The sequence below is a fragment of the Amblyomma maculatum genome, chromosome 1, assembly GCF_055883805.1.
Source record: "Amblyomma maculatum isolate TAMU_Amacu chromosome 1, ASM5588380v1, whole genome shotgun sequence".
In the NCBI taxonomy this organism is placed as follows: Eukaryota; Metazoa; Arthropoda; class Arachnida; order Ixodida; family Ixodidae; genus Amblyomma; species Amblyomma maculatum.
In genome coordinates this window covers 191,396,448-191,418,203 of record NC_139344.1, presented here as the reverse complement: position 1 = coordinate 191,418,203, position 21,756 = coordinate 191,396,448, and the positions used below count along the sequence as shown (strand labels likewise).

Genomic DNA, 21,756 nt, shown 5'->3' with positions numbered 1-21,756 from the left:
TTCCGGAGAAACACAACGCGGATGCGCCACATCCATGGTGGCCGCAGAATCTCTCAACACTCTGCATTTCTTGCCATTAACAAGCAGCTCCTGCATGTACGGCTGTAAAAGCCTCATATTCTCATCAGAATCTGCAATGCTTGCAAAAGCGACTTTCTTTTTGCAGCTTCTAGCCAAGTGGCCCCGTTCCTTGCAGTTATAACATACAACTGGCCTGCGCGCCTCGAATGCTCTTGCGTTGTCATCAGGTGACTTTGACCTTTCCGCTGGATTCGGCGATTTTGCCTGGCCCTCCGTTCCGCTCCCCAGTGCCTGTGGAGGAGCTTTTTCAAGGTTTTTCGGAGGAGAAAATCTCCTTCCTTCGAGCCTGCGAGGAACAAAGTCCGTTCTGTCGCTTTTTTCCTGTTTTGCCAATTTCGGGCGTACATTTCGGCGAATGTTGTATTCTTCAGCCAGTTCGGCTGCTTTATCCAAACTTAGTTCCGTCATTCTATCCTGCACCCAGAATCTAACTTCCTCCGAGATTCCTCGATAGAATTGTTCTAGGCCAATGCACTCGACCACTTTGTCGTGATCTTCATATGCGCCTGCGCTCTTTAGCCATTCTGTCATATTAGCTCTGATCTCATACGCAAACTCCTGATGAGATTCTGTACCCTTCCTCGCGTTTCTAAAACGCTGCCGAAAGGCCTCAGTCGACAGACGGTATTTCCGCAACAGCGCCGCTTTAACTTTATCGTAGTCTTTAGCCTCGTCGTTGCTAAGGCGTGCGACTACCACGGAAGCCTCGCATGGAAGTACAGTCAACAGCTTTTGTGGCCATTCGTCCCTTTCGAAGCCGACCTTTTCGCATGTGCGTTCAAAGTTAACGAGAAAAAGTGCTATGTCCTCGCCCACCCTAAACGGCTGCAGAAGGTCCTTCATTTTGGACTGACCACCTGAAGAAACAGAGCGCCCCGTGGAAATACGAAGTGCCTCTATCTCGAGTTTCTTCAGCTGTAATTCATGCTCTCTTTGTTCTGCTTCCTTTTTTCTCTCCAGCTTCTTCTCTTCTAGTTTTTTTCTCTCTAGAACTGTTTCCCAAGCCTCGTCGGCTTCTTCCTCAGTCACCTCCTCTGCCCGCATTAGCTCTAGAATTGGCTTTTTGCGCTTTGTTGGGCCAACTGATATGCCCAACTCCTGGCAGATTTCAAGAAGGTCTCGGACTTTAAGCTTGTCCATCCTGACTTTGCACTCTGCGTCGTTTGCTCCCTGATAAATTTTGTGCTCAAACCACCCAATTCTTGGCCTGTGGCAACAAAATTTTCTGCAATAATTAAATTGCACCAAACTCGACTAACGACTCCCTGCGCTAGACAATCTGGCGAATCGAGAGACAAACACGCGGCACTCACCACACCAGGATAGCTGACGCCGGCTCATCCCACCGAGCTGCCATCCACTGTTGGGACTTGGTTAGCGACGCCATCGGCTCCTCCGGTATACCTCCGGTGTTGGTGCCGTGCTCGAAGAAGCGAGAGGCTCAGTTGAGAGGAGAAGAGAAAGAGACTTTATACAAGAGGTTACATGTTCCAGGTTCACAGTGAGAGAGAGCTCGCATACGATGGAGCTCGGTATATCTACCGAAAAAGTTCCCCAGGTCCCCACACAGAGTCCCTAGGAACGCACGTCACATCACGTAACTGTGGGAGAGAGTCCAGAGGAACGCCCACGGTCAAAGGGCAGCTTGACGCGGGTTAAAATTTATGACCGCGGCGGAAGCGGCCGCTCCTTGGAGGTGGTATCCGAAACCCTTGGAAAGGGCTGCGCCGCCGGCTCCGTCCGCTCCGCTTCACGGCAAATGGCCCCGGAGTCGCGTCTCGGCCGCGGCGCGAAGTGACGAAAACCGAGCAGTTAGACAGCACCGCGTAAACGCAGTTCTTGTAAGATCGGCGCCAACTGCTCTGTGTGTTTCTCTTTTTGGGCGGAGAAGGCGCAGACAGTCATAAATTCCCGATACACGTCGAAACAAGGACCGAAGAGAATGCGTGGCACAGGAAGTCGTTCACTGTGGCCTCTTCGAAAGGCACTTGGCCAGATGTCCCTTTGAAGCCGCCGTCCGGACGCAACACCACTTATGTTGGTTCTGCCAATACCGGACTTCAGCGGCGGCGCTCAAGTCAGGCCGTGGTTGTGCTATAGTATGCACAGTGGAGAGGCTTCGACGACGAAAATTAAAAACGAAAGAGGTCGGCGATTTTCGGCCACCAATCCGAAAACTTGACAGTATTAAAGGGACAATATACTCAACTAAACACACAATCGGCATGGTCGGTGTCCCTCATTTTGCAGGATACAAACTAAGAGATGTACAGAGTCGCCTAGTCTGCTGCATTGTTTCGCTCGCGAAAGTTGATGATTATTAGATACTAATTAACTTTCTGATTATTTGCTTGAGGAACAATGTGCCAATAAAAAGGTTGCATTTCCATGTCTCAAAAAAAAAAGCTAGCCAACCTTGTTTTCACCATGCTTCATAGCATTTATATATATATATATATATATATATATATATATATATATATATATATATATATATATATCGATACATTACTGTCGAAAGCGATATACTTCGCGCAATAAAAAAAAAGCTTTCTCGTGATAGCTGCGTCACATCAATGCTGAGAGAAAAGTAAAAATATGCGAATTGGTGTACAGGAAATGAAAGGCGCAGTATCTGTCACACTTGTTCTGTGGACACCTGAACCGTGCAGTAAGGGAAGGGAGGAAGGTGGGAACGAAAGAAGAAGTGCTTAGTCGAGGGCTACAGAATAATTTCTACCGCCTAGGGATCTTTAGCGTACACCGACATAGCCCAGCACAAGGACGCATTTGCGTTTCGCCTCTATCTAAAGGCGGTCGTCGCAGTCGGGTTCGAACCACGAAACTCCGGTTTAGTAGCCGAGCGTCTTAGCCACTGTGCCACCGCGGCGAGTCCGAGACGCATCCCAGGTAACAAAATCCGCTTTTCTCTGCAGCGCTCTCTTGGATGAATCTTTGCGTGCGCACTGGGTGAGTGTTTTAATGTAGTAGCTGGTCACGTGACAGTTTTCTTTGTAGACAAACAAATATAGCTACGTTAATCGCGTATGATGGAAACAACGTAGTTAACCGTTTTTCAAAGCGATCTGCAACTTTTGCATTGATACTTTTCTCTTCAAGCCAACAAATAATTAGTTAGCGAATTAGTCTTTACTCGTCGTGATAACGTGCCGATATGGTCACTGTGTGTGTGCTTGCACAAGTGCATATACGTGCGTCGCCTCGCGCCGTGTCCGGCCGCGGGCATCATATGAAGTTAGACGCCCCTTTTCTCTGTAAAGACTTTGGAGAGCTATAAAAATTATCTTACCTTAAATTTGATTACTTGAAATAATTAATCAGTCGTTTCCATGAGAAATTAACATTTGTGCCAGAACTTCAAGTAAAACATGAATCACCACCCTGCAAGAAGCAAAAGGTGTCAATAATAATAAGGCACAACTATTGCACCTAATTTTGATGCCATGCGCTCAAGTTAACATGCGTGTCATGCAGGGCACCCCGCAAAGCTCGTAGGGAAACGTTATTGAAATAATTCCTCTCTATTCCAAAACTATGTTTGCTGTATATTTAAGGTCTCTTGTCTTTTATTTTTGTTTTGTGCAGAATTCGGAGGGGAAAACCGGACGGTATATTTGGGTTCAAATTCGGGAACAAATGTGGTTATTGAGAAAATATTTCCGTAATTAAGCTTTCTTGAATTCTCTTTTGCAAGAAAATACGTTTACAGAAACTCTAATTCTCGTGCAAAGCGCAAAATGCGCCGTTTTTTTTTTTCTGAATATTTATACAGCATAGAAATCGCAGACAACTGTAGGGAAATTAGGGACTCGTTATTACATGCGTACAAAGGAAGAGTCAGTGAAACCAAGAAAAGCATGAGGAAATGTATCCATCTTTTCAGTTGTTATTATTTTTTGCTGTTATTGGAAATTAATACTGCAATTTTTTTTTATCCCTGAATGCCAATTTATTACAAAGTAGGAGAAAAATCAACCGCATGCTGTTGGTGAGGTGGATCGCGGGATGTGGTTTTCTTTCTTTATTTTTTATAATCATATAACGATCAGGATATAAGATGGTGACAGTATTAATTTCCTGTCGACATAACTAATTAATAACAATTAACAATTATTTCTTAGCTTACCATAAGAATCTCTATGCAGCCTTTCCGCGTGCTTGCAGAACTTGCCGCCTAAATGCACGCTAAAAGCAGGCATTAAACACCACAGCGGCCAATAAACATGGGAGTCTTAGACATTGTTTTCCTGTGACAGCGCTTGATACAGTGATCACGATTAAATGTCTTGCCAGTACCAATGTTTTCGACTCTCGTTTCTTAAATGTATTTCTTAGGGCGATTGCTTTAAAAGCCCCGTTCTCCACAAAATCCAGCGTCGTGAGCGTTGCGAGAAAAAAATAAAATATGACGAGCATTAATCTGGAAGGTGGCAGTTGGCAGGTGACGTGGTCATGCGTTGGTTGGCCGTCAGGTTGTGTGACGTCACAAAATCACATGACATGGCCGAGTGGGGAGATTACAGGTGCCGCCACAGTCTTGTAGTCTTCAAAAGTGGTAAGGTCTTAAAGTCGAGTTTCATAGTTAAAATAAGGTTGAGTCTAGTAATTTGGTTCAACATGTCTTCAAGCATTCGTGGCATAATTGCTGTAACCCTGTAATTGGCGGTGGTTGTCGCGCGCTGTTAAAAAGTGATCAGTGATCAGCCTAATCAGCCAATGTGGAACAGTGTAAGCCAGCAGTGTTGGATTTTTTTGGACGGGCTTAGTCTTAATTGACTGTTCGAACGTTCTTTGCCACGAGATTAGTCTTAAGCGTCCAGAAATGGTCAAGATTGACTTACAGCTACGTGCTAATCTGGACAACATTACAGGTTTCACGCCGAGTCGTGACTGTGTGTGGCGCCTTAAGTTAAAATGCATGAATTGTGGAGAAGAAACGACTTCTTGGCAGACGGTCGAGGCGGCCAACAAAACTGCTATGAGGGGGAGACGTGCAAATGCCAACTTGGTCCTGAAGTGCAGGCTGTGCAGCAGGGAAAACAGCATCGATATTCTGAATGACAAGTTACAGACCTACAGCGCCGATAATGCATCCAGCTTTGCTACCGTTGCCGTATTCGAGTGCCGTGGAGCTGAACCAGTTGCGTTCGATGCCAGAGATGGCTTCAGCGCTGAAGCAACGGGAAGCGGAACTGTGTTTGTAGACGTCGAGTTCGAGGACAATCAGTGGGCTGATTATGATGAGAAAGGGGAACAAGCTGTTGGAATCTACGACCTGGAGTTCTGTTTCACGAAGATCAAGTGACAAGTTTGCCTCTGCTCGCCGTGGTATCCCTGTCCAGTCCCCTAATGCCGAGCAAGGAGCGCGGGCGGTGAGCCAAGAGAGACATCAGAGTTCGCATCTGAAAGAAACGTTGCATCGTTTTGTGTCCTTTTGTTTGTTTGTTCCTTTTTTTTTTGAGAAATGTTACTGCTTTGTTGACTCTCTGCCGACTTTGAGATTGTCAGAAGTGGTGTACTGGTTTAAAAGTGAGAGTGTGTTGTGTGTCCATTAAAAAATTTTTTCTACTTTTTTTTTTTACTGCTACTGCATTTCTCACTGACATGCACATACTTCATTGCCATTGTACTCATTGTTCTTCACATAGCACATGGGGCGGCCATGCTTGATTTGCAGCTTGATCTTTGTGTAAAAATTGCTGATAAGTAGTTTAATGTTACTAATTACAATGCAGCATGCCCAAATATTTAAACATGCCCACATACAGCACCTCTTTGCATGCTTGCAGTCTGTGAAGGAATGACCAGATATTCACAGGAAGTGAGGAAAAACTCTGTAGGGGAAATTATAAGTGTTGATCAAATATTTAAGTAGGCCGTAGCATATATCAAGGATCTTGCTTCAGCTTGGTCATTGCATCATTGAATGGCTCAGCCAGCATTTACATCACAATCTGTGAGAAGGAAAGAAAAAAGAAAAAGTGGAAGAGGAAGGGAGACATACCAATGCCTTGAAGTGCCAGAAGAGTATGCTCTGTCTGCCTATCTGCAGCTGGCATAGAAATGTGTTCAGGGAAGAAGTTGCACATTAAAAGGAATGCCAGGAAAAACTGGACATAAGATAAGTTTGTACTGAAAGGTTTTGTCGTAGCATCAATCCATTGTGCAGCAAAGCAGTTGTCTGCAAAACGTGCATGTGTTTTCAAATCAACACTGTGACACAGCCGTTCTTTGTGCAGTGTTCAGGGTGGTGCCATACCATTTCGCTTCCCATTCTGCATCCATCTGCTGGTCAAGTTGAAGGCTAGTTTGCAATAAGGATTCGAACCAATGACATATGTACCTCTTATTGTATGCCATTACTTGTACAATTAAGTGTAGGTGTCCGCAGAGGAGTGAGACACTGTACCTTCCTTTCCTTAAAAACCAACTTAAACAAAAAATATATATTAAAAATCTTCTAGAATGAAAAGGCAGTGTTAAAAGCACTATAACATTTACTCTAAAGGCAAAGCTTGAATTTCCCCCAAACAAACCCTGCCTAGCTTCTTGTACCTCAGTAGTAGCTTGTACTTGACCATAACTTTTTTGCAATGGGTGGAAGCTGCAAGTGCACTGCTTCAGTGCATTCATAAGCTGGTCACACAGGTCTGGGATCCATTGCCTTGTTTGCAGGGTCATAGCCAGTGGAGTTGTTTTGGTGTTGGAACACGCCACCGAAATTTTCCGATTGCTATATCCTTCTCCTGCTTTAGGATTTTTTTTTTTCAACCAGCGACGTATAACGTCCACCCAAAAAAAATTTCGGGCTGTGTTACTACTTGTTTGCATAACTCCTAATTCATTGTCAGCAAGGTATAGGCGTGAAATTTTTTAAGGGGCTGAGGCTAAGTCTGATGGTTTATTGCTCTCAGTACTAGCACCGTTAAGGGGCACAAGGCCCCTTTACACGATGATGTCCCTGCTTGAAGTACAGACAGTTCTTAGCCAGCAACAGCTGTGGCCAGGAGAGACATTTCATGTGCACTCCTGGATGCCTACTGGTAAAATAAATTCCTGCAAAATCTTCTGCCATCATAATGTCACAATTTTGCATTTAAAAGAAATCGCTTCAGTGGAAGAGAAAGCCTCAAATTAAGGCAGTTTTTCTATTACCTGTGCCGGCAAACCATGCTCTCCGAAGTTGCCTTACCGACTTCTGCGAGGGACACTGCCCAGCCTTGTCAATGGGGGTTAATATTCATCATTAGCTGGCTGGCACACATAGTACTTAGTAGGCATCCAGGAGGTGGTGGGCACACCGGCCTCTCCTGACGATAGCTGTTGCTGCAAAAATGAACACTCTGTGCTTAGAGGGGCAGGTTCACTTTGTAGAGGAACCATGTGCCCCTTTAGAAGTGATAATGTTGGGAGCAACAAAGCATCAAACTCTGTACTTTAATGACTTGCAAGTTCCAAGTACAACATATTTCAGATACAACACAGACACTTTGGCACAATACTTCTAGTAATTTGTTGACAATGGAGTGGGAGCTATGTAAACAAGACAATGGCACCTAGATTTGTATGACCAACTCGTGAATGCATTGAAGTGAACTTGTAGCTTCTATTCCACTGCAAAGGAGTTGAGGCCATGTATAGGCCACCACTATGGTACAGAAAGCTCAGCACGGCTCGTGCAACTTCATAGCAGGATTTTCCAGTTTGGACCAGAAGTATTTTTTTTGTGCTTGTTCTCGCTCTTTGATACATTATTTGGACTGCTGCCACTGCAACCAATCAGCCACATGCCTGCCATTAGCGAGTTCACAAAACTAGCATTGAGCATGCCACATTGTAAAGCACCAGTGAGTCCAACAAATATTGCACTCTTTATGCAGTGTACATTTCAGGAAAATAAATGTAAGAAAAAAATTGTATCAGGCCCATTAGAATGGCTATGCTATGGGCTACACAGGCAACAGGTGTGCTATGCAGGAAAAGCGCAGCTATGTGTTAGAGAAGGCTTCCAAGTTTAGACACACACAAAATCAAAGCTGATGCATGGGTCGAGCATTTATCACTATCGAAAGAATCTCAAACAAGGCCAATGTAATGTGCAGCAACTGTTCGAGGAAGCCATTCATGCCTATCACACTTCACTTATTGACAGAATAGAAAGTTTCCAGCAACAAATAGGCATAAGGCAGCCATTTACATAGCGAATAGCACTTCAATGGAAAAAACAAGCAAAAAGAACACGGACAGAGAAAGAAGGCACACAAAGCGCTATGTGTAGCACCGTGTGTGGCTTCTTTCTCTGCCAGTGTCCTTTTAATGCGACAACGTTAAAGGCCCCGTTCACCGAAAAATCCGGCGCCAGCACCAGTATTGAGTGAAAGACGAGTATCACACTGTCAGGCAGTAGCTAGCGGTTTACATGGGTGCACACTGACTAGATGTAGGTTTGCCTAATGTTATGCTTGGCAGGAGCTGCCAACTGGAGCCTTTCCTTTCATATAGGAGGGTGATATCAGAAGGCTCTCATATCGTGACTAGCAACTTACTGATCTTGCTCAAGAGGAAAGTAGTGCATAACAGTTGCATCTTACCAGTACTCACCTATGGGGCTGAAACATGAAGGCTAACGAAAAAGGTTCTAGTTAAGTTGAGGACAACACAGAGGGCTATGGAATGGAAAATGGTACGTGTAACATCAAGAGAAAGGAAGCGTGCAGAGTGGTCAGAGAAATAACTCGAGTTACTGACATTTTAGTCGAAATCAAGGAGAAATGGGCATGAGCAGGACATGTAGTGCAAATACAGTATAATCGATAGTCTGCAAAAGTAACCAACTAGATCCCAAGGGAAGGAAAGCGAAGCATAGGGTGGAAGAAAGTCAGGTGGGTGGATGAATTTGAGAAGTTTGCAGGGGTTAAGTGGATGCAGCTAGCACAGGACCAGGCTAATTGGAGGAAAATGGGAGAGGCTTCGCCTTGCAGTGGGTATATTGCAGCTGATGATGATGATGATCAGAATCAGCCTGCCAGGGCCCTCGTATTCACATTACCCTTAGGCCATGCAGGCATGTTCACATGGCTTGGTTAAAACGGGGCTTTATATGTGGCCTGGTAGCCTATGCTATTATGTCATATTGCTACGAAGATGACAAAGCGGGCAGTGGCACGGGGCGAAGCGCTTGTGCCAGGCCCGCTGGCCATTAAAGCATATTTCATCGTCATGTCACCACGTCGTTCCGTTTCTGTTGTGTCGCCGTGTTCCATCGCTTGTCATGCCACCACATAACATTTGGTTGGAGGTGCAGTTCATCCCCATCCTCGCCTTGCACCGTCGAAGCCAACCGTACGCAGGGCCGATCTGCCAAAAGCCCATGGAGATTTCCGCCCAGCTCTTTTTGCTCAGACCCGACCAGCTGCTGTCCCCAGCCCTGACCACAACACACAACGACCAGGAAGAGCCCAAAGCCGACCCCACGACGAAGCGACCTCACGACCACTCGAGCGAAGACAGCAACCCCGCCCAAGCCGTTCGGCGTGTCCATGAGCCTTATAGCCTTTGGCAAACGGTGAAGATTGAACTTGGTGCTCCGGTGCAAGCATTCTTCCCATCTTCGCATTCATTGTGGTGTCCAGTGTTTCATGTCCCAATCCTGTATCTGTGTTCATCGTCACGTCATGCATTGGATTTCTAGCAATCGATCTGGACGATCGCTCGGTGGCCCCGGGTAATGCTACTAAGATGACGAAGCGGGCAGTGGCGCGGGGCGAAGCGCTCGCGCCAGGCCCACTGGCCATTAAAGCATATTTCATCGTCATGTCATCATGTCGTTCGTTTCTGCTGTGTCGCCGTGTTCCATCGCTTGTCATGCCACCACATAACAATATCCTTAAAGGAACACTAAAGAGAGAAAGGAAGTGGGTTTGCATCGATAGAATGCCAGTTCCCGATTACAAAAAGACCACTCTTACTGAAAACAGAGCTGTTATAAGGTAGTAAAGAAGAATAACAGAAATACAGGTACCGCCACCACAGCCAAACGGCCGAGGCTCGCAACTACAAATCACATGGCGCGCTAGGGATCCCGGAGGCTGACAAATGCGAATTACGTTGCATGTTTGAATGCGGTAGTACATTTTTTCTCAAACATGATAACAGGCTTTTATCATACGTGAACGACGGCGAAAAGACAACGTAAACGTTGCAAGGCAAATACAAAAATATACTTGGAGGCGCCACAGGCGCCCACTTCAGTTTTGGTTATGTTTCGACTCAGGCATTTCTTGCGCACTCGGATAGTTTGTTTGAACCTACAGCGCCTGAATTACGAGCTTGGAGCAGCAGATGCGCCTTGATGGTTCCCATTTGAGCATTCGGAGGCATGAGCGAGCGAAATCCGCTACCGCCGACACGCTCCTTCGTTCACACTTCTGCGCCAACATATCGCCGCCGTTGCGGTTTCGACTGCGACCTGACCGCTCGACCGCAGCTACGTACGCCACGAAAAGCATACATATGCTAAGTACCAAAGGAAAACCGCATTATCATTCAATTGTTCACTAAATCATGGCACATCTGACCAACATATACTGCGTCAACAAGACCTTCAACGTGCTATTTGCAGGCGTCGTAAACAAAAGGGGCATACTTGCCGCTCATACCAAGGAGAGCGTCGATATATTGCGCTCGTCGCCCGGCGAAAAAAAGGACTTCGGTTAAAAAGTAAAAACTAAAAATAACGAAGCACCAGAAATACGTTACAAAAGATTAAAAAAAAAATCGATTTGTAAAAAAAAAAACAAAAAAAAAACGCCAGTAGTGGTAAGACTCGAACTCGCTACTACTTGCTACGTAACGTTCAGCGCTAACCGCTCGGCTACGCCGCGTCATATCTACTCCCCCTTTTGAATAAATAAATGTGTTGAACGAACGCCACAGGAACCTTAGAAATATTTCTAGTTTTTATGTTATGGCCCCATTTACAATAAGGTGTTTCCGCTGCCGGTCTAAAAATTACAATTTCTTGATCATCGGCGCATGCTGCCTGCTCTCACGTCTTGCAACTAATGTTCTGGATGCCTGTGCGCACTATATTGTGCACTGGATCCATTTTAACATGTGGAATTTCACAGCGCTGGCAAATGTAGTGGCGCCGGTACTTCGGTCATGTTCTGCTACCGTGGACGTAATTTTCGCTGAACACGGAGTTGTAGCACAAACCTTGAAGGAAAAAAGTGCGACGAAGCTTCAAAACTGACAAGCGCAACAGCGAGGACACTATTTTGCTGGTAACTAAATCTTATTTGTATGTAAACATGTCAGGAAGCGTTGCGATGACCGAAGGCTCGGTTTGTTTATACACAGTGCAAGAAGGAGCGCAAAAGCTTGAGAAACATGTAAAGTATTGTGCATTACAAGCGCTCTATGTTTTTTTTTCTTCCTTTATGGGCCCATCCCTCGGTAAATTACTCTCTTCATCGTTTTATTTATTTCGGCTGAGGCCGTCATTGCGAGTACGCTGTTGCCATGTTGGCTCTTGAGGGATGCAACGCCGCGGGCCGCCCCGGCTCGCTAGCTATCACGGAATCTCCGCTTACGTCACAGTGTGCGTCACTCAACTCCGACTACGTAGTCGGACGGCACAGTTTGAATTCTACCGGCGGGAACAAGAAAAAAACCTCAACTTGTTATCGCAATATCTCAGCAATTATTCGATTTTTTGCTGCCGGATATGCGGCGACAGTGTCACCAAATGTAGTTTATTAGATTTTCATACCATCTTTGGCTGTCTTTAGTGTCCCTTTAAAGATGGAGCTTCAAGGTCCCCTATAATTTTTTGTGCTACGTTTCTTCCATTTAACTCATGAACCAACAAGCCCAAGCAGCTACCCTCTGGGTAACACTTGTTCCAAGAAACTGATATTTTGGCAGTCTTGTTTTTTTTTTCCAACATGTTACATTTTTGTGTTACTGGTATGAAGAGGGTCACATGACTTGACTTTAGGTTTGCTTATCAAGTTTTTAAAGCCAATGCAAAGCACAAGGCTACTCATGATTGTACATTTTGGTAGTCCAAGTTGAAGAAAACTGCACTGAAAAACTGAAGCAGACCAAAAAGCAACTGTAAGTGTTAACTAGAATGTAAAGTCCCAGCCGCAATGTTATGGAGTACGTTTCGGCAGTCAAGTTCTTATCATACTTTACCTAACATCTTACCTAACAAGAAGTACTTTACACATATATGTTAGCAAGTGCCACTGGTGCACTTGCGCATAAACCCAAAACAGCATTGTACCTCGTCTATGCAGTGGGGAAAAGAATTTCAAACACCACAGCATGCTCCATAGTATTTTGGCCGTGCCTGTACGTCACAGCACACACAAGAAAAGCAGTGCACGACGCTCTAGAGGCTCATGATATATGGGGGTCAAGTCTTCAAAAGAGCATTTCCTTAACTGTGGCTGCAGATGACAATGGCACGTTACAGAGGATATCACACAGCAGCATGGTACATTTTGAACAATGTCTTTATTATGATATGATGACAAACTGTGATATTCACATGAATGGGGAAAAAATGAACGAGAACAGTGCTCAGAGGTAGTTAGTAGATCGGCCCTTCGCTCTGAGGGTCTTCTCAATTTAAAACTGGTGCAGGTCAGCACGCTGAAGGAATGCTTGCTTCCTGCACATAAAATAGTCTAGCTCATTTCACAATGCATCCACATCTTACTAAAACCAAGATTCTTGCCCAACTGTAAGGAAACAAACATGTCAGTTCGGACAAGGTGATGCACAGTAACAGCCATAGGTCAATTCAAGATTATCTAAAAATATAACATGTAATCATAACCTTGCTAACTTGACATAAATGACTATTTATTAGTAGGCCTAGTGCTTCCAAGAACTTTCATGAAAATATTAGTTGACATGCATTTCAATGAAGCTGCAGCAAGTCAACTAAGACGAACAGAAAAAGTGTCAACACTGGAAATTTAGCACTGTGGTAGGAGTAACAGGGTGAGAGTATTGCTTGTGATTTATGTTTGGAATTTGGAAGAGAAAACAAAACAAAAAACAACACAAAATATGTGACAGTTAGTGCCAAATGTTGTAGATGCCACAATGATATATGACACAGCTGTACTGCTGATATTCTGACATAGGACCGACACCATTCCAACTTTAGGTTGACCAATCATCTCGCCCTATCATATACGCCAGCAATCCCGGCTAGCTCAGTTGGTAAGCGAACATTCCTGTGAGGTGGTTATCCATGGCTTGAACACCAGACCAGGACACATTTTCCTTGTTTCTGTGAAAGCTGTATGGCTTCAATTTGCAGGCAAGTCTACACTACCCGAGGGGTTTCTCCTAAACAATGAAAAGTAGAATATGAGGTGACATGGCCTGAAATATTGCAGAAGAGTCTTGCACCATCCAATATCAAAGGTGACTATGTACAGTGCTCTAATTCATTCCAGATGGAATCAGAAATCCAAATGAAAAACTGTGTTGGATAGTTCTTTAAGGTACTGCCACTTCAACAAAATGTGCTACCAGATTACAAGAACGAAAAGATCTTGCTTCAGGTTAATGAAATTGAGCCTGATACAGACTTTTCAGCCAAACTAAGAAAGAAAGGAAAGCAGCACTTTCTTGATGCTGACAAGTGCAGTGATGGGCCAGCCGCAGCCCTCCCATTGTCGTGGTATGCATCAGTGCTTTCATACTAGAGCACTTGCAAAAAATGCCCACAACAGTGTAAACACTAGCACAAGAGTAATGCAAGAGCATTCAAGGCATGTGCCAAGATGAGGATCACAATGCTCAACGAAGGATTGCTTTTCAAGTCATCCAGAATGCATTTTTTTCTTTGTTCTTCACATTTTCTGACACATACACCGATTGAAAAATTCTTCAAATTACTATATCCTCCCATTCTGATGCAACTCTCATGAGATCACGCACTTTGAACATTCGAATATCTACTGTGTCAAAATATTTATCTTTAAAGGGAAAGAACACTAGCCAAAATATGTCAAAGGATTATGGTAGAGTTGAAAAGACCTTGCCTCATAGAGTAAAGATCGAGCACTAAAATATCAGAGGCTTTACAATTTTAATTTGCCATTGAAAATCGCATTAAAGAAAAACGAGGTGCTATCCAGCGAAGAAACCCTATTACTTTCAAGGTAATACCCCACGTGACTACATATATCAGCAAAATATCGCTGATTTTCGGATTTTCGTAAGTGCACACTTTTTTGTTACTTCTAGAAGTGCTTGTCATTATTTATTATATTTTGCGCTCTCTGCACTGAGTCATTCTAGCGGAAATTAAGAAGAAATGGACATGGGCAGAACATGTAGTGCGAAGAGAGGATAACCAATGGTCACTAAGGGTAACAAATTGGATTCCAAGGGAAGGAAAGCATAGCGGGGGGCGGCAGAAAGTTAGGTGGGCGGATGAGGTTAAGAAGTTCGCAGGGGTCAAGTGTATGCAGCTAGCACAGAACCGGGTTAATTGGAGAAATATGGGAGAGGCCTTCGCCCAACAGTGGGTATAGTCAGGCTGATGATGCTGATGCTGATGCACTGCGTCCTTAAATAAAACCACTCCTCATTTTGCACTGCGAGAGGCATGCTTTCAGGTTTTGCCACTAGATGGCACCACAGTGTTTGGAATTGCATGAATGAAGCGATTATAGTGCCCACTAAAACTTTCGTCGACGAGGCTTGCGTTATTGTGCCGTAACAGCCTTTAGTGTGAAACTGAAAAAGAGTGTTCCTCAAAGCAAAAAAATATTTAATCACTGTCTGGCGAGTGAAATTTATATTTGTTTTCGGTACATCTTTTTTCTCGACCACCAGCCATCATCGTGGTCGCTGCTCATGGTTTCTAGCATCGGACTACATAAAGACAGCCGCATGCACTGATCGAAAAATTCTCGGCAAAAATTTTCAACACCGTTTCTACCAAATCCACTATGGAATCGAACATATTAAACATCAATATTTCCATTGCGCCGAAAAATATTTTAGACCTAAATTTTAGTATTTTGTCCCCTTAAAATCAGCTACTGGCCTCTTTAACTCCAATTTTTTTTTCGAGTGAACAATGTGACCTTGCGTACTGATTTTGATTTGAAAAACACACTGCTAAAGAATTTGGAATGGAAGGCCGCTCTGGACGAGTCTTCAGCTAGAGTGAAGATTGCTGGGAAACGTATCAACAACCTTAGATATGCGGATGATACCACTTTAATGGCAGAAAGTGAAGTGGGACTCAAGAGACTTCTGATGCGCGTACAAGAGAGTGAGAAGTTTGGGCTTAAACTGAACATTAAAAAGACAAAGATCATGGCATCTTGCCCCATCAAGTCCTGGAGCATCAAGGGACAACAAGTGGAAGCTGTGACAAATTTTCTCTTCTTGGGCTCCAAGATAACCCTGGAAGGAGACTGCAGCCATGAAATTAGGAGACGCCTACTTCTGGGAAAGAGAGTCATGGCTAGCCTTGACCGCCTAGTAAAGAGCAGAGACATTAGCCTGCCAACCAAGATCCGTATAACTCGTGCTATGTATGGTATTTCCAGTTGTGATGTATGGATGCGAGAGTTGTACTGTGAAGAAGGCTGACCGCCGAAGAATTGACGTGTTTGAATTGTGGTGCTGGCGGAGAATCTTGAGAGTTCCTTGGACGGCCAGAAGATCAAATCAGTCGATATTGTCGACCATAAACCCTGACTGCTCATTGGAGGGTCAAATTCTAAAGTTAAAGCTCAGCTACTTTGGTCATCTGATGAGAAGAGAGGAGTCGCTGGAGAAAGATTTTATGTTGGGAAAGGTTGAGGGTCACCGGAGAAGGGGTAGGCAGCAAACGCGATGGTTAGATGGCATCCTCGAGGCGCTGCAGATGAAGTTATGTGATGTTAGGAAGATAGTGAGAGACCGGAAAGCGTGGCGTGATATGGTCCATAGGGTCACGAAGTGTCGGACACGACTGAACGACTGAACTGAACTGAACTGAAAGAATTTGAACCATAGAATTTCTATTTTGAAACTCAGCAGGACAAACATGAGAAGTATACAGCACTGAAACAATCTAAATCTCCATACCACAGGCACACGTGATCACAGGGAATATAACAGATCAATGCCTTAACACTGCTTCTTCATTTTAACCCACATTTGCTCCACCCACCTGCAGTGACACAAACCATAATGGTCATTAAAATTCTGAAGAAAAAATTACAGCTGCCAACCCTGCAGTTAAACCTTAGTCCCAACTAAGTTGGCAAAATTATAGAAAAACAATTTTTTTTTATAAATACCAATATACACATTATTTCACCACTGCCCTTTTTGTATACCCCTACCTTTATTGTACCTCGGTTACTTTGTTCTGCCTTTCACAGAAACTGCCAAAGCTTCGTTCCTTTTCTATAGTATACAGTACACTGATTCTGCTGCCTTGTCACTGTCAGCTGTATGTGGAGTGAGACTTGATCAAAATTTTTCATTGGCCTTTCCTGCCAATTAGAAGGACGGAAAATAATGTTTTAAAAAATCTAAAATCGAATGCAGATTTCTGTTGTCATTTCTATTAACTTGACATCAGGCAGCCCATGCTTTTACGTTGACTGTTTCATAGCAGTATAAGATCAGCAAATACTATAGGAGGTATACCAATGATCGAAATGGGTGTCATTTGTCATGCCACTGAAGCAAAGTTCAAATCTCCTGAAATATAGCAAGAACCACTTGTGTACTTACGCAGCTTATCTCTACAAATGACTTCAAGTCTGCGTGACTGTATTTCTCAAAGTTACTCTAAAACAAGCCCCAAGGACAAAATCAAGTAAACAGACATGGGTCGGCAAATAAGAGTGTGGGAAAATGCTACAGTTACTTACCCGTCGTTGCCTCGATTGTATTCTGCAGATCCTCTGCAATGCCTTCACTCTGCTTGTAGCTGTCCCAGTCCAGTTTTGACTTTTCCTGCCTGTTAGAGAGCGGAGCTCTACACTGAAGCTTGTACTAGCTTGTACTACATCAGGGCACAATCAATCATGAACTACAAAAGCAAAAGCATGCCAAATTCTGGGCGCACCCCAACTAAATTTGGAAGTCACCATTGGGGTGGCCATAGTTTAATTACCCACTAGCCCACACCCTGACCCTTCTATGCTTCTACAACAAAGAACCTCATCAACGAAGCAGCTAAGAATGCATCAGGCCTCTCACTTTTCATATTACATGCAAGAAGAATAACAAAGTCTGTCCAAGCAGTAACACAGGCGGTATATAGTCGTCCCCCTTCCAAGGCACAAAAAGAAAGAAAAAAAACATTATGCTGGATGCAAATCTTGGACGATAATGAAAGGTTTTTTTCCCCCAAATAACCAGCCATATTGCATACTGTTTTCATTTCATGATCTCAGCAAATCAATAACTCAGCACCAATGCAATACCTTACCAGTACAGGTACCATCAAAAAGTAAATGGAAGGCAATGCTCGTCAAAAACGTCAATTTTAGTCGCCAATATTTTATGCATTGCTGAACAGATGTGTATTCAGTCTAAATGTGGTTCTATGAATTACATGGTGCACAACAAACCTCGACCATTTGGCTTTGGATTCAAGGAAATTCAATTTATATTCAACAAAGTTGCCTTCCTTTTGACAATGGATATACAAGACTCCAAGAAGTTATGAGTTGTAACCACTATCGTGTTGAAAACATTGTTGGTTCATGAAACGATGCCACAAAGTGCATGATAAAATGGCTTTGGTGACTACACAATGGCACTCATGGAGCCTCTGCGCAGTGCTGTCTAGAAAATGTTTTATGGTTTACAGACAGAACAAGGTGCAGAAGATGGGTAAAAAAAAGTCAAAGGAAACTGAGCAAGGGTTGAAAGGCAGCCAAGACAGAGTAAGCAAGGCTAAACACTGTAGGTCAGTTAAACAGGGTTAAGTCCAAACTGAATTTTACACTGATTACTTGCTCCTGGCTTTCATTTTATGATAAAAAAAGAAAAAAGAAAACAGCAAATTACAGGGTCAGCATACATAATGCGATTACGAGTACCAAAGTTAGAATGACCTATCATAAAAAAATCCTGACCATCAATAGTGTTAAACAATGAAATGTGTTCTGCATTCTAAACTGATCAGCATTCTTACTACGTAAAAGAGAAGGTCAACACTAACCAGTGTACTAATTTTCTGCTTCTTGCTGAACAGCTGGTTCAGCACATTTCCTGCTCCACCTGGCTTCTTTTTTCTGAAGGGAAAAAAGGAAACAAGTTACTGATCATACAGTGCCTTTTCATTTTCTTTTTCTACTTTTGACTCGAACACACTGTGTGCACAGAAAGAAGCATAATGTTGTTGAACCTAAAGGGATATTTTTAACAGCTGTCAAAAAGCCACTTTTTGTTTTAAAAGAGACATGAGCACATTTGGTAACAACTAGGGGGAGGGAGAAAGAAAGATGTAACCTGTGCGGGATGTCATACAAGGTGTCCTCCCAGTCACATCTGGCTACCCAGACGTGAAATGAGTATGAACACAAACATGATTTTCCTGGGAACCTTCCCTCTGTTTGAATTCAGAAAGTTGCCATGAGGCACTATGAGCACAGGTGGTCTCATTACAGCACCCCAGTGGCATGGCGCCCTATGCTAGGTGTCACCCTCGTTCTGATTACCCTCAGCTGCATGGATGCTCTGCGACAATGATGACAACAAACATGGTTCGCGCAGAAGCGTTTGCCTTGAACAGCTAACACTGCAAAATACAAATGTGCCAGCAATAAATCTGGCTCGGCCCATTTAATTAAAGCTTTTTATTAGCATGTGAGACTACAATTTCTCCCTTTTTGAAACTGATGAATTGTTATAAGCAGCGAGAGCATGGGATTTATTTCCATGCAAAACTTGACAGTTGACTACTGTATGGAATAATTACGCACATTTTACGACATCCACTAAGCACAGATGCATTTTCCTCTGCTTTTATGAGCAAGTCTTCTTTCACACAAGACATGTTCTCTCATTGCATCCCAGTGAGCAAAAACTACACCTACTCCCAGTGTGACGCTACACAAAATGCATGCACGCAGCACTCACCAAACTGTTTGACAGGAAAACATCACCAGCTTGAGGAACTTTTCTAAGCTCAGTTTTTAAGTATAAGTTTTTTGTATTTCTAGCTGGTTTCAGTTTCTTGCAGACTTAAAATTAATCTTTTTTTTTTTTTTTGTTATATCGTCAACAGGCAAAATGCTTTCTTCAAAGATTGCAGTATAATAGTAAATAAACAGACATAATAACCCTACACACGATGCCCACAAAATATGCCATCATAAGAACATCTAAGCAGGACTGGCAGTAGTGTTATGCCACATTCAAATGCTGGGGAAATACAAATTTTGACCTAATGTGCACAGGTCTGCCACCCTGAACAAACTATAAAGGCTAAACAAAATTTAATTATTGGCTCTGCCACCTTGGATGGTACCACGGCTACCATAACTATGTTATTCTGGTACATGCATTAGTAAAGCATTGTTTAGTGCTTTTGACAAGCAGGAAACAAAGCATTACAGACTAGGAGCATAGCCAGAAATATTTTTCCAGGGGGTGTCATATGCACCAGTGAAAAAATAAGAGAAACAGCCTCTGCCCAAACAATATCAGAGTCATTTTTCTCCTTTAATAAAGCCAAAGGTTTCAAGTTTCATTGACTGCAATATCTACATAAAATAAAAAGTGCACACAGGACTACGAGGACTTGATTTGTAAAACACATATGCACTAATTCGGAGATTCAGAGCCTAGCAAAATTGTCTAACATTTGTAATATGTCCACTTTGTGTCGGTATCCACTGAGGGGTGAAGCAGATACTGCGCTTTTTTTCCCCCCAAAAAAACAAACCAACTGAAGACATTTAGTTTAGCTTAATTTGTTTAGCTTATAGGGTTAAGCAACTCAGGCTGAGAGATGCCATAGTGTGGAGGGCTCTGGAAATTTCAACCACCTGGGGTTCTTCAATGTGCACTGACATTGCACAGTACATGGGTGCCTTGCAAATAACTGCGTAAATTGAAAATCTGTGTACTACATGAAAAGAAACGTACGGTATCCTTCACACTTCTCGCCGAACACACAAGCTGTGCTATATGGGAAGGAAAGGCGGGAGTGAGAGAGAAAGAGGTACCGTAGTGGAGTGCTATGGGATCCAGGTGAGGCTGAGAACAAACACCTACCAAATAATCTATGGAAACAAGAGGATACCATAGGGAGTACAGAGATGCATTGGCCAGTTTAATCAGTATGTTATTACCAAATTCAATAATTTTTATTTTTATTTCTCTCCAGTGTAGCAAGGAGAGATCCCAGCCCAGAAACATTTGGGGAAGAAATAAACAAATTTTACGGCAGCTGAAGAAACAATACTTGCTAGAGAAGCAAATTAGACGTACCATTTCTACCATTCATGGCCATACGCTAGAACACTGTGCATGCTACCATAGTCAATACACAATTCATGAGTCTCATTAGCGTCAGTTGACATTAATAAAACTTAATCACCAAAGCTAAATGCCATTCAGCTGAGCTACAGTAGGGAACTGAGACTAGATCACTCTACCACCTTCACTGCTAATCTGACATCAATAGCAGAGCATGTCTGCATTTTTCAATCAGCAAGGTTCCCCTCGGTAACAAGATCAGAAGTATACAATTGGGTAATACGCATTATCTTGGAAAAGATAGAAGCTTCCATTCTCGTCAGCCACATACCCAGGCGGCAGAGGTGACTTGGACTGTCCAGCAACATCCTCCTGAGTCTTTGCAAATAAGCTTCCTTTGAGTCTACTGACACCTCCTTTTCAACCCTGAAATATCAAAACAAAGTGGTGCACTCATAAATGCAAAATTCTTGCAGGCAATTATACCTGTCGAGTCCAAACAAGCTACACATGAAGTCATTTCTCAACCTTTGTGTGCTACGTGGAAGTTACGTACGATTTGCGTTTGGATACATATAAAATTGTCAAATGTTTCGGTTTTATTACAGCCTCAAACAAGTAAATTACGGTATGCATGCACATTTCTGTACAGAGCCACTAATTTTAGGCATGGCACATGGTGTGGCAAACCCAAACATTTAGACTGTACAAAATATTGTCAAGACAAGCCCCAAGGAGCGTCGGCTTCCAGCACTGATATCAGGGTTCAGCCCCCAGCACGCCTCTCGAGCCAACGGTCACAACACCGTCGCTGTTCCCAAGCGCGGCGGCCGTGCGGTGCTAGGCACGTGGCATTATCCCCCCACCCCCCTCATGCACGCGAAAGGAAAACATCACCTCGATGACAAGGTGAGAAGAAAGAAATCGGTATGGCTGAGTTAAGGTGTCCTGCAGCAGCCGAGCTGTTAAAACCTTGCCTCGGTCAGTAATGATGGTCGACAGTGCACTGCGTCTAAGCACAATGTCGTTGATAAAAAAGTGAACAACTTCACCTTTATTTCAGTGTAGCGTGTCAAGTAGTCTGTGGCAGTCCATGGCGATTATGATCCCCTTGTGGTCGTTCGAGGATAAAGGAAATGGACCTAAAAGGTCCATACCCACTTTCTCGAATCA

The 21,756-nt window shown here is 43.5% G+C and overlaps 2 protein-coding genes, 1 long non-coding RNA gene and 1 pseudogene across 3 annotated transcripts in view; 3 read left to right on the top strand and 1 right to left on the bottom strand.

Moving 5' to 3' along the window:
• The window catches only part of LOC146205237 (beta-alanine transporter-like), a 172,059-nt gene that overhangs the window by 5,422 nt on the left and 144,881 nt on the right, over positions 1-21,756 (top strand). The window lies entirely within an intron of this gene.
• Positions 1-21,756, top strand: part of LOC146205242 (organic cation transporter protein-like) — an 81,226-nt gene that overhangs the window by 26,450 nt on the left and 33,020 nt on the right. The gene's annotated exons all lie outside the window — the stretch shown is intronic.
• LOC146205243 (CXXC motif containing zinc binding protein pseudogene) lies at positions 4,054-5,671 on the top strand (annotated as a pseudogene).
• Positions 19,345-21,756, bottom strand: part of LOC146205238 (uncharacterized) — a 118,548-nt gene continuing 116,136 nt past the window's right edge. Inside the window, exon 2 of the long non-coding RNA XR_014701590.1 lies at positions 19,345-21,009. This is a non-coding gene — a long non-coding RNA (uncharacterized LOC146205238). The remainder of the gene's footprint in view (positions 21,010-21,756) is intronic.